This window comes from Myodes glareolus, chromosome 5 (genome assembly GCF_982192425.1).
Source record: "Myodes glareolus chromosome 5, mMyoGla1.1, whole genome shotgun sequence".
Classification (NCBI taxonomy): domain Eukaryota; kingdom Metazoa; phylum Chordata; class Mammalia; order Rodentia; family Cricetidae; genus Myodes; species Myodes glareolus.
In genome coordinates, this window is record NC_142030.1 from 46,683,926 (window position 1) to 46,696,824 (window position 12,899).

Consider the following 12,899-nt stretch of genomic DNA (forward strand, 5'->3'; position numbering starts at 1 on the left):
ACAGCAATGGAAATCCTATCTAAGACAGTATATGACATACATAATGCATATGAAATAAGTAATTGACTTGAGGCTAGCTTGAACCCTTCCTAGTCCTGGAGTTCATGTCTCTCCTCACTAAGAGATGGCCGTGTATTAAGAGAGTCCATGCCTCACTTTCTTCTGAGTCCTCCTTATGAACACATGCAGCTATTTCCTGAGAGGTGCGGACCATGAAGAGAATGAGTTGTAGCTGGCTACGATCAACCCAGACATTTTTCTGAGAGGGAACAATTAAAAGCTGGGCCTCTGAAGCCAGACTCCCAAGGTCCCCGCCTTCACCTGCCCTTTTTGAGCTCAGTAAGCCTGGCTAGCTTGTGAGTCTCCCAATGGTTTAATTTCCTCAGCTATGAAATGAGGATAACGTTACATATACCTCTTCGGGATTAATGAGGAATAAATGAGCTAATCTGTGCAGAGCTCTTAAAACCACGCCTGGCCCACAGGGAGTGCTCTGTAAACCTTAGCTCAGAGAAGATTACTTCACCGCAGGTATAATATCGCATTTTGTCTGTTAGGCAAACCCCCAAGTGGAGCTATGGATTGCTAGTGGAGAACTGGCTACATGACTTGGAACTTTGCCCTCGCCATCTTGGGTATCCTGTTATTTAGCTTCCTCCTCAGAGCTCATTATCAACTTCCCAGGGAAATTCTTAATGCCTGATACCTAGTGGGGACCCCAACGGTGTTTGTGCGGTTTGTCTAATCAATGGCCACTATACAGTTTGCCTCAAATAATATCTAATATTAATGGTAGTATAGACAGTAATAGGAGACTTTCTGCAGTTACTATACTTTAGGACCCAGGAAGATCCCTACTTGATGTGGCTTTGTAATCTCCTCCAGGCCACAGAAGCCAACAGTCAACTTTCTGTTCCCAACCCTTAATTTGTTGTAGAATAGACATTTACAGACAGATGTGTAAAGGACACCTCCCCATAAATTTCCTCATCTCTGTGACTACTGTGTGGGCCAGAAAACCACCTGACTTAATGTACACTTGCACTTTTCTCCCACAAATATACACATTCATACAACACACGTGCACACTTAAACACATACACAATACATGTACATTCTTATACACACAGTTCCCTTCTCCTCCTCCCCCCCCCCCACACACACCATGGACTAGGCTGCTTTTTAAAAAAAAAAAAAGAAAGAAAGAAAGAAAGAAAGGTGACAAGACTCAGGGGTTCAGCAAGTCCATGTTTGCTTACAGCATCTTGGAAAGGCTCTGGGTGTCAGGTAGGCTTGGACACGGTAACAGTGGCTGGCTGGAAATACCTTGTAATTGTCATTTTCTTTCTGCTAAGAAAATGAAGTATATCTGTATGATGTGTGGATGTGTGCTTGTGTGTGTGTGTGGTTATACGTGTATGTATGTATGTGAGTGTGTGTTAGTGTTGTGCATTTAAGTGTGTGTGTGTGTGTGTGTGTGTGTGTGTGTGTGTGCTGATAAATACCGAAGAAGTGATTGCTAACGCTCAGTCTTTCTTTTTCTCCCACTGGCTCGCAGAGGAGTAATATGAGCTGCAGATGTTTAGACAAATAGCGCACGGCGTGAGTGGCAGACTCTGCTCAGACCTGCTCCACATTATTACCAGTGGTGAAGCAGCAGGCGCTCCTAGACTCTGCCTAATCCTTCCATGCTTTGCCTGTTTGACTAGAGACCAACCGCCCTGAAAAGGGAACACGACAAGACAGTGCCCAGACTGACTGTCGCGGGGACAGAGAGAAATGCAGACAGAAGCCTGAGAGGGTCACACAAGATGGCCCTCACAGACAGGAACAGTTGCACCTTCCAGGCGTGTCAGATGCTGGTCAGATATTCTTCATATGAATTATTTGAAGTACAGTAATGAGAAATAGGTCACTCTAGCAGGATCAAAACAACCAACCAGAGTTTGTTAACTTATCTTTATAGTGATTCCTTTTATTAATAGGGGTGATTAATGATAGAAATCTTTGGGAAGGTTTACAGAAATGTCCAGTAAGGGTTGTGGAATAAAGGAGACATTTAGACATATGCCCATGTTTCCCAGATAAGAACATCCAAGAGAATTAGAGCCATCCATGAGAAAAAGCACGGTAATGATTTAGAACCCCAGCTGAGGAAATGGCTCAGCTTGTCCTGCAAGAAAAAGGACTTTTGTTCTGATCCCAGAGACCTACACAGAGGCCTGTGAGTATGGTGGCCTGCCTGTCATCTCAACAAGCACGTAATGGAGGCTAGGACTCTCTGGAACAAGATGGCTCAACAGACTAGTCAAAATGGCCAGCTCCAAGTTCAATGAGAGACTGTGTAAATGCATGCACACAGTGGAGAGCTGCGGAGGAGAGCATCCAGCATCAACCTCAGACCTCCACATGTACATACATGTATGCATGCATGTGCACCCTCAAATACACTGTGTTCACACACATGCAACATGCATACACACATGCAAAAAATAAAAGGTTTAGAACCTAAACTTAAGCCAGAAGACTCGTTTTCAACAGGGCAGTTGAGGCCATGGGATTCATTGTACAGCCCTCGTCATGCGGCTCCTCAGTAGCCAAGCAGCACCCAAATACATCTCACATCTAGGAATATTAGATTTTTCTCTCACATTGCTGCTCACAAACTTTTTCCAGGTTACGTTTTTTGTTTGTTTTTTAATTCAAAAAATTTGTTGAGCACAAATGCATGGGTGCTGGAGCGTGGCAGCATAGATTTTCAAAGAACCCAAGCTCTGATCCCATCAACGACCAGTGTGGCGTGTTCCCATCCGCAGAAAACAGAGCTGCGCAGCTCTAGACCTTTGCGACAACGATGAAAACGGGCTCTATGGGAAGCTGCATAGTCATCACTCTGTAGTAGCCAGGCTTTGTCTCGAAGGCATGCAGACGGCGGGCAGGCGGGCGGGTTATGGGCGTACTTTAGGGAACAAATGGAGTCCTCAGCGTCCTGTGGCAAGTAGGGATTTATCACACCACAGCCACCAGGGGAGTGGCTCCCTTCTCCCTGGTGGGGCAGGTCAAGTGGGTGGCACACTGACTTGCGAATCACAACACAGGATTCTCTAGAGGAGAATTTTATCAATGAAATCGTTACCTTCATCGAGTGCCGTGGGTCACTCATTCCTGGGTGTGTGGCATGGAGAGGAATTCTGTTTTATTTAAGCTTTGTAACAGGCAACCCGCACTAAGAAAGTTCAAGGCTTGAGAGAGGAACTTACATCAAGTAGTCTCTGCTGTCACAGACGCAGCAGGATTTTCGCTTTCCGTCTCCAACTTTGGTTTGTAGCATCTGTTTGTGCCTGCCTCCCCCAGTTTATCTACCTCCAAATGTTTCAAGGGCTGACCACGAGAGAACTCAAGGGAAAGACACAGAGAAAAAAAGCTTCACGAAGACTGGGCTCGTAGGGAATGTCAAGGTCTCTCGTCTGTAAAATACTGATAAGGAGGTGTCGCTCCTCCTCGTAAAGCAAGGATTCAGACGTTTGTGAAGGAGCTATCAGAGAAGGGAGCAGCTTGAGAGGAAAAAAAAAACCCACATGGAAGATCAGCAAAAGAAATCAGGGAGACTGATGCTGAAGTCACTCCACTGAATGTAGACTATCTGTGGATGACGGTGACCTCCCTAATTATTTAAGATCGCTTGTAAAAATTGATTTTATGTAAACACAGTGACATCGCAGCGGCCAGCTCTGTGCAGGAGGCGTAAGCTGTTGGAGATTTATAGGCCCGTCATTCACTGGTGTTGCTTTACTACCCCTTAATGGTCTGTTTAGATAGTCTTGGTGTGTTCAAACGCCCCACTGTCGGCGCCAAGCACCACCCGGTGACAGGTAGCAGCCACAGAGATAAAATAGGGGACCCCATGCCAGAGCAGATGGGGCAAGGACACATTCATTATTTTCCAGTCAGGTGCCCGGCTTCCTCGGGAGCTGGAGTGGGAAGTGGGAGCCTGTGCCTTTCTCCTCCCTAATGTTTCCTGAGCATGGGAATATTCAAAGCAGCCCAACGGAGACCTAGCTTCACCTTCTAAAGGCACGGACCTGCTGATGTGACTAAGGGGCCTTCAGAACATGTCACTTAGCTTTGGGGTACATGTTACAGAGTAGGAATGCAATTCCATACCTGCCTAGTTCCTGAATTTCCTGGGGAACGTTAAGCGCAAAATGAGTAGCGTCTGCTGTCCGAGCAGCTGACCCGCCCAGCAGTCTCTCCGGCTCCATTTGCTCGAGTATTAGCAGGCAAGCACAGACAGTATGAAAGGCAGTTTGTGTTGGAGGGAGCATAGTCGCTCCTCCCCAGGCATGGATGCCTGGACAGAAGAGGTGACATGTTTCACAGTTCAAGATAATGCTGTTAATGGTATAACGTTCCCTGAATCAACGTTAATCTCCTTGCTAATGGCCTGTCTAGTTTAGCAATGCAGCTGTTTTTCCTTAGTGGCACGTAAAGACTGTTTCTTTCTCTCTCTCTCTCTCTCTCTCTCTCTCTCTCTCTCTCTCTCTCTCTTTCTTCCCTTCTTTCTTTCATTTATTCATTCTTTCTGGAGACAAGATTTCATAGGAATTCAGGATGACCTGAAACTTGCTGTGTGGCCCAGGGTGGGCTCAAAAAACAAACAAACAAACAAACAAACAAACAAACAAAAAACCCGACATCCTCTTGTCTCAGCTTTCTGAAAACTGGAAGGTACATGTGACCACATGATGCCACTGCTTCTAAGTTACATCCATGAGTGTCTTAGACTCCATAGACTATTGTGACACGGCGTCACGCGTAGCTAACCTCTAGGACTAAAGAACAGCTTCTCCAAGGAGGCAGGGAGAGGCACTTTTTCAATTATCAATGAACCAGATGAGAACTACCTGAAAGGTATTTAAAAGAGATGAGTGCCTATGAGTTCAGCTGTTAGGATGCTAAGTCTTTTGAGGCCACTCAGGTTCAATAACGAGACCCTTTCTCAAAAACAAAGACCTGCCTACTCTTGGGTACAAAAACAAATTTTGAAAGCGTATCATTATTAAGCCCTTGCATTTCTTATCCTGTAACAAGAGAAATGCAAAGGAAGTCTCTAACAGCTCCTGTGAGGTCACTGAGGGGACGTGGGTGTCCCTTCCCACAGTCTGCACACACGCACCATTCAATGGTACAGACAGCTTCTAGCAAGGTCTCAGAAAAGCGGACATGTCCCTGCTCCTCCCAACACTGTACCCCTGTGGTGAACCCAGCACTTAATCTAAAACAGAACACTCCAAGTCCCAGGCCCTGTGCCTGGCCTCCAGGATGACCCCTTACTCAGTCCCAGGGCAAAGCCAGCCGTCTCAACCCAGTGGAGTTCCTTGCAGGCGGGCCCTCTCAGGAATGCAGCTCTATGGCCATTTCCCTGACCCGGCTGGTGCCACCATGAATCCTTCCTTCCTCCTGAGTTATTTCCCTGTCTTTCCTCTGCATGATTTATCCCACCTGCCAACCTTTAGGGAAACTTCTTTTGCTCAAGAAAAAATAAACAAGCAAGCAGGAATTGAGTGGCCAGCGCTGGGACAGAACCAAATGGCATTTCCTGGATCTTAGAAGACTGCAGCGCTTCCTGAAAACAAAGAGCAATGTTGATGTAGCTCACATGTAGCAGTAAAAAATGTGCCCCAAATTCAATTACTAGCATCTTTTGTCTCCTTTCCCTAGGAGAGGCCCCTCTTATGTCCTGGGTCACCTCCTCTTCGCTGGTCTTATTCTAGGTTTTGCATTCCTGCATGTACCAGAGATTGCTCGCTCTCTCTCGTGCATGCATGTTCATTATTTAGGTTCCTTCTCCTTTGTCTTCTCCCTTCTTGTTTGCTCCCTGGGCTATTTTTTTCCTTTCTCATGACTGGGAAGCAAAAACGTGCAGGGGGCTAACACCCCATAATCCACTTCAAGGCTGTACTCCCAGCCCCAAGCCCTTAATAGGCTCCACCTCTTAAAGTTCCATAAAGTCCCCAACAGTGCCATCCTGACTGGGCACGAATCCTCTAGTCCAGGGGCTTTTAAGGAAACTTAAGACACAAACAACATCTAAAGACTCCAAAAGTGCCAGGATTTTGCCTCTGATGACCGCATGGCAGGTGCACTGAGTCGCCTGGTTATTACCTGAAAAGACAGTCCGGTCCAGTTACGTACAATCTGGTATGTACTCTCCCTTTCTCCCTCCCTCATATATGTATATATACACATATGTCATACACACCAGTCACTTGGTTTAATGTGTGTGTAGATATATGTAGATATGAATACAGAGAGAATATATACACATATGTATGTATATGTATATATAGAGAGAGTATATACATATATGTGTGTGTGTCCGTATATGTGTATATACAGAGAGAGGGAAGAAGGGAGAGGGAGAAGGGGGGAGGGAGAGAGAGAGAGAGAGAGAGAGAGAGAGAGAGAGAGAGAGAGCACCAGCGGCACTTGCAAGTGAGTGAGCAAATTTTATTTCCTGCTCTTCGTGTTAACCTGCAGGGTGCAATAGGAGTCGATCTACAGACAACAGAAATGTCCTCTGTGTCGCGTGGGCCTTGTGTTAACAATGTATAAACTGGATTCTCTGCTTCCGTCTCTGAAAACAGCAAGCGTGAACGGCGGCGGTCCTCTGTTGTTTGGTAGGGTGTGTTAGGCTGCCCCTTAGCTGCCTCCCTCTTCAGAGCCACAGAAGGCCAGCTCTGTAGTGCCACCCACACGAGGACTAGCAGCCTTTCCTCCAGCACAGAACTGACAAGCCTCGTTGCTCCAGCACATTCTTTTCTTTGCCAGGAGCCCGCAGTGGCAGGAGGTGGGCTGACGGAGATATATTTGGCGCTATTGACTTGTAGCTTCTTCAGGAGCCTGTCTGTGCTCCAGAAAAGAGAATGGCCTAGCCTTCTTGTGCCTTTCTGGGTGAAATCTGTTCATCCATAAAATTTAAAGAAATGAAGAGTCAGTTGTGTATTCAGCTAGGTCTGTACTTTTCCTGCGTTTGCAGCCTGTTGATAAATCCTGCTAGGGAAATCACGTTGGGCAGGTGAGTGTGTGTGTGTGTGTGTGTGTGTGTGTGTAAGGAAGCTAGAAACAAAGGTGTGGCCAGAAGAACGCAAGGAGGAGGGGGTGGGGAATGGCTGCTCACCAGTGAGAGACCAGAAAGGTCAACCAGGCAGTGAGAGAGGCCAGTGTCTTAGATCACCATAGAGGAGGGACCATCCTGAGGGCAGTCGGGAGCACTAGGCAGTTTTAAGGAGCACTCGGTAGCCCTCAGAGGGCTTCTTTCCTGGCTGCGAGGCAGAGGCAGAACCTTTGAGGGAAAGAGCAAGCCCTTTCCCTGCATACAGCAAAGACATTCTGGACTCGGGCATAGCCCTTGGCTTCCGGCAAGAACCTTCCTGAGTCAGCCTGCAAATTTGCCTACTGAATTTAGAATTCAAAAATTGACACCATTTTCCAAGGCTCCTTTGGAAAAGTCTGTGCTCTCTTCTGAGGTCTGTCAGCAGCCGTGCTTTGGGTTCTTTTCTGCAGTTCTGCCTCCAGGAGACTTCAAAACTCTCGCATGGGATGTCATACCCTTGGGCTACTGACGCCTCGCTGCTCACCAGTGCTGAGCTGGTCGATAGGAAAATGGCTGTCGTGGACTGGTGCTGCGGATATCCGTCCTGAGCTCTCACCGTATTTATTCACAATTCTTCCTCCAGATGTGAATTCCTGTCAATTCTGCTCTCTGCAGCAGGGAACTGGGTACTGTGGTTGATCTTCCCTGCTCCTTCCAGCTAACAAGTGGCCCTGGACATCACGTGCTCAGGGGTGTGACAGAGAAACTGGAAGCCCTTTAGATAAGGGGCCAGCTGACACTCTAAGAAGACCTAACAGGAGGAAACAGGGAGACTCACAGGGCTAGCAAGGAGGAACTCTTCTTCTTGGATAGTTTGAAAAGTTGGCCTCATTTTGAGATCCCCTGGGGCCACAGAGTCTGCCTGCCCATCGGCCACAAAGCAGGGGAGCTGGAGCGAGATGGCTTGGTCAGCTTCCAGGCTGGTTGCAACCTCCCGGGATGGTTCTAAAAGTGTTCCTTCCTCTCTCATTTAAAGCATTTTCATTTTTTCCCCAGAGTAGGCAGGAACAAGGAATATCTCAGTTGGCTTCCACGACCCATTCTGCTACAGAAGAACCTTAGCTTTGGAGGCTGCCCTCCACAGGCACGGCAGGTTCCCAGGGGCTCATCTTCCAGCTTCTCCCCATCTTTGGGTCTTTTGGTCACACGCAGGATGAAATCTTAGTCCCTCAATGTCTTCGTTCAACCCCAGATGATGTCCCTTCCTTTCTGACAAAGGAGCTTTGGTGTTTTTATGTCAAAATAATCGCTGAAAATGAAGGCAATTCTCAGGAACTCCACTCCCTGCTCTGCATTGCCTTTAAGAATGGGAAAAGAGTGTTGAATGCACAGCAGTGCAAATCTCCAGTGGAAAACTCTCAAGGACTCCGTCCCTGGGGATGTCATCCCTTGCCCATTTAGTTTTGGGTTCCATTGCATTGACAGTTCCAGCAGGGAAGAGATAAGACTGGAAAATAGAGAAATAAAAAGGCCACATTAGCCTCTTAAGCTTTACATATATGTTGTTTTTGACAGTGAAATACTATAATTAACACAGACTAAATTCCGAAGATTTCATTTTTTTTTGCTGATGTTCAATAATATTACAGAAAAGCTGATTCCTAATTATTACATAGGGCATTGCATAAATTCTCCCTAATTAAAAAGCCTCTAAATTCTAAATAATCAATTTATGAAGACATATGGTTTTGAAAAATTAGGCATTTAATTTCTAAAGATTTATTAGTAATTTGTACCACAGCTAATTAATTATGGTTATAATGCTACTGCAGTCACAGTAGAGCTTGATGTAATGATATGATTGTAAAATCATTTTGATACGTCTTCTTTAATGTCACAGAATTACAATATACTTGGCTCTCCAGTCTCTTCTTAATTACACTTGAAAACATTAGTTTAATGAGAGATAAGAGGGCTTGATAAGTATACCTTCAGAATTTATTTGAAAAACTACTTTCAACATGAAACAAACAAATTGATTTTTCTTTGGCAAAATGAAATTTGTAGTTGGTAATCAATTAGACAGAAAAACCTTAAAATTAAATAGTATGCAGTGTAGGACTTCCCACTAGCTCTGGCAATTCGGGGAATATCTCATGAGAAAGGAATTTCTCTGCATGAGGGAAAGCAAATGAGAGTCTAGAGTCAGACTGCAGGGACTTCCGGGTGTTCCCAAATGTGCGGGAAAGGTGGTTGGTGTTTCTATTCATTTTGTCGGTGAATTTAGACTATTTTTTTTTAATCTAGAAATTTTTTAGACTATAACCAAGTTTTGTTTGAAGTTGAAGGGAGCATTTTTTTTTAACTTAGAGGCAGAAAATGCCACAGATGTCTTTCATTGAGTAGAGGTGTATGACCCTTCTACAGTGTCTAAGGGACAGAAAACTGTTTCAAGAAGGTGAAGTAATGTCCTAGGATAATATCCTGAGTGACCTGTGTTACTCAGAGTTCAGCCTGCCTCATGTACACACATTTCCAGGTTCAGACCCTCCAGAAGGGGACACGGCTCTGTCTTGATGGAATCCAGGTACCCAAGCCACTGGGTGGCCTATCAGGTCTCTAGCAGCCCTGATTGCCAATCGTAGGTGCTATAACATTTGGGGGTTTCGTTAAGCCTCTTTCCTGGTAATATCCCAGTTTATCTCATCTTGAGTACTATTGTGGCTTTTACCCAACAAGGTCCGCTTTGACTTGGGTTTCCCAGCACATCCATTTGAGAGACAGGAATCAGACAAAAGCCTCTTGCTTCAGAGAGAGTCATTAAACATCTCCCAAGGCCTCTTTCCTTACCAGGATGGAGGCTAGGACCTGAAGCTCCTCTGTGGAGTGGGTCTAGGGCTGAAACAGCCATACCTGCTCCCCTCTACCCAACACACATCTCAGCACTTAGACAGCTGGAGCTTTTGCAGTTCTGAGCAGCCCCAGTGGGCTTTGCCCAGTCATCTCAGAATGCTGACTAGGCACTTGTTCTGCCTCTATGCATTGACGCTGTTGACTGAGAACCCCTCTGCCTCCATGAACAATTTAGCTGCTGGGGATTCATAATTAAGCAAACAGCATGGGGGCTGCCCAAGAACTGAGTCTAACAAAGGCAGTGGTGTTCATAGAATAACAACACTAGTTATCCTGGGAATACATCAGTCCTGACGGAAAAGAGGCTTGCAGAACTGGGAAAGGCTCAAAGATAAAGAACAGAATATCTGAGTGTTGACTGAGTTTCTGTCCTGCCTGGTTCCCACAATCGTTATATCCCAAAGAAATCACACAGAGGTCTACATTTCTTTTAAACTGATTGGCCCACTAGCTCAGGCTTCTTATTAACTCTTACAACTTATATTAGCCCATTATTCTTATCTGTGTTAGCAACATGACTCAGTACATTTTTCAGCAAGGCAGTCACATCTTGCTTCTTTGTGGCAGGGTCACAACTGCAGAGGAATGAGCTTCTTCCTTCCCAGAATTCTCCTGTTCTCATTGACCCACCTCTACTTCCTGTCAGGTTGTCCTGCCTACACTTCCTGCCTGGCTACTGGCCAATCAGCATTTATTTAAAATATAATTGACAGAATACAGACCATTCTCACACACCATTTGAGTCTGGGGCAAAGGCAAGCCAAACAAGGAAGAACAGTGATGCCAGCAGGGTAGCAATGGCAGAAAGTACAAAACAGGTACCAAGGAGTCACAGCACAGATAGTACAAGATGGGTACCCAGGAACCATTAGAAGTCTAGGTTGTTTTGGACTCAAAGGGTAAATCACAGGCAGTCAGGATGAGTCAGATCGGGTCTGGGTGTGTCCAGTTCTTTGGACTTACTGTCTGTCCCTCAGATTTGCAAGGTGTAACTAAATCCTCAATGGGATGATGTTAGAAAATGGGGCCCTTGGGAGATGGTTCAGTCACGAGGGTGAGGCCCTCACTAATGGGATCAGCACCCCGTTAAAGAGGCCTCTCACAGGGGATATGCTCCATCAGAAAAAAGCCTCCCCCAGGCATGAGAACCAGAGATTGGACCTTCATGTCAAAGCCAGGCACAAAAGCATGTGTCTGAAACCCCAGCACTGAGGAAGTAGAGGCGGGAGCCCCGGGGGCTTAATGGCCTTGCAGCCTGACTGAGTTCGTGAGTTCCAGGATCAGTAGGAGACCTTATCTTAAAAAAGTAAAGTGGAAAAAAATCAAGAAAGACACCCGACATCAATTTTTGGCCTACACACTACATACACGGACACAAACATATTCACACACAAACAGACACACTCACACACATGCAAACAAATACATATACATGCAAACACAGATATACATACACACAAAAATTGTGCTATTTGTGAAACTTAGTAGACTCTCTTACATGTAAAATTTCCCTCTAAAATATATATTTTAAATGTTGGGCTTTTATAAAACTGCAAAGTGTTGAAATATTTAGTTCTTTAACTAAAATTAGACTGGAAGAACACTAAATCTCTGGATGTGGAAGTTGTAGATTCTTAGGGGAAATTTGCTTGAATTTGTGTGTCCGTGCACTGTTCATATCAAAATAACAAGGCAGAAGAACGCCATGTTTGAGGACTCGTGGAGAGACGTGGCGTGCAATGTTCTCACATAGGACCCCCCTCCCCGCCACACACACACACACACACACACACACACACACATACACACACACACACGCACCAGTCTCCGTCACTAGTACAGGCTCCTGAACTCCAGGTCACAGTTTATGAACTGGTCCATCACCATCAACTACGCGAGCCACACAATCACTCGAGTGTACCAAGTAACTCCCATTATTATTGGTAAAAGTTACACTGCTGCACCAGGGGGAAAGAAAAGCCACGATCAGGCTTTTAAAAGGCTATTTCATAGGTCCAGCCTTCACTAAGACAGACGGCATCACTAAGGCAGAACAAGGAAAGATGTGCCCAACTTTACAAGCTATTGGCACTGTTCATCATATTTTGAAATATTGTTGGCATATATCTTGGAAGATATAACACCACTGCCATATTTCCAGGGGGAGAGGTGATGGTTTTAATGTGGAGACACTCTGATATTTCTAAGCCCTCTCCCCCCCATATGGGAAGTAGATCACAGGCGGGCTCCACAAGCCCAAGTCCCACAGTACAGCATCGTGAATTCCAGCAAATTCCATGACAGAGACACTAAAAATCTAAGTCAACAACCATACACATACATGTGCACATGTGCATATATGAGTGTGTATATTCATATACCACTAGCTATAGTTTTATACATTCAATTTCAATAAGATGCTATAAACTTGTATCTGTATAAAAGTTCAAATAACGGGAGGGCTGTTAAGTATTTGTACTTCTGTTTTTATACTTCTCAGTTAGCAATTTACATTTGTTTCTTTCTTTCAAGATTTTATACTTTTATGCATCCCTCTGTGTGTGCATGTATGCATATATGTCTGTGTGTGTGTCTGTGTGTGTATATACACATATATATGTGGGTACCTAGAGAAGCCAGGAGAGGGGTTGGACTCCTCAGGTGGTATTTGAGTTACAGGTGGTTATGAGCCACCCGACATGAATACTGGAAATTGAAGCCAGGTCCACTACAAAAACCACAAGTCCTTTTAGCCACTGAGCTATCTTCCCAGGCTTGCCAATTAATAGTATTACTATTTATTATTATTATTATTATTATTATTATTATTATTATTATTATTATTATTATATTTTTAACCTTAGTGAGTCTTGCTATGCCCCCAGGCCAG

General features: G+C 45.1%; 1 protein-coding gene across 1 annotated transcript in view; it reads left to right on the forward strand.

The window, feature by feature from the left end:
• Positions 1 to 12,899, forward strand: part of Rarb (retinoic acid receptor beta) — a 338,172-nt gene that overhangs the window by 163,183 nt on the left and 162,090 nt on the right. The gene's annotated exons all lie outside the window — the stretch shown is intronic.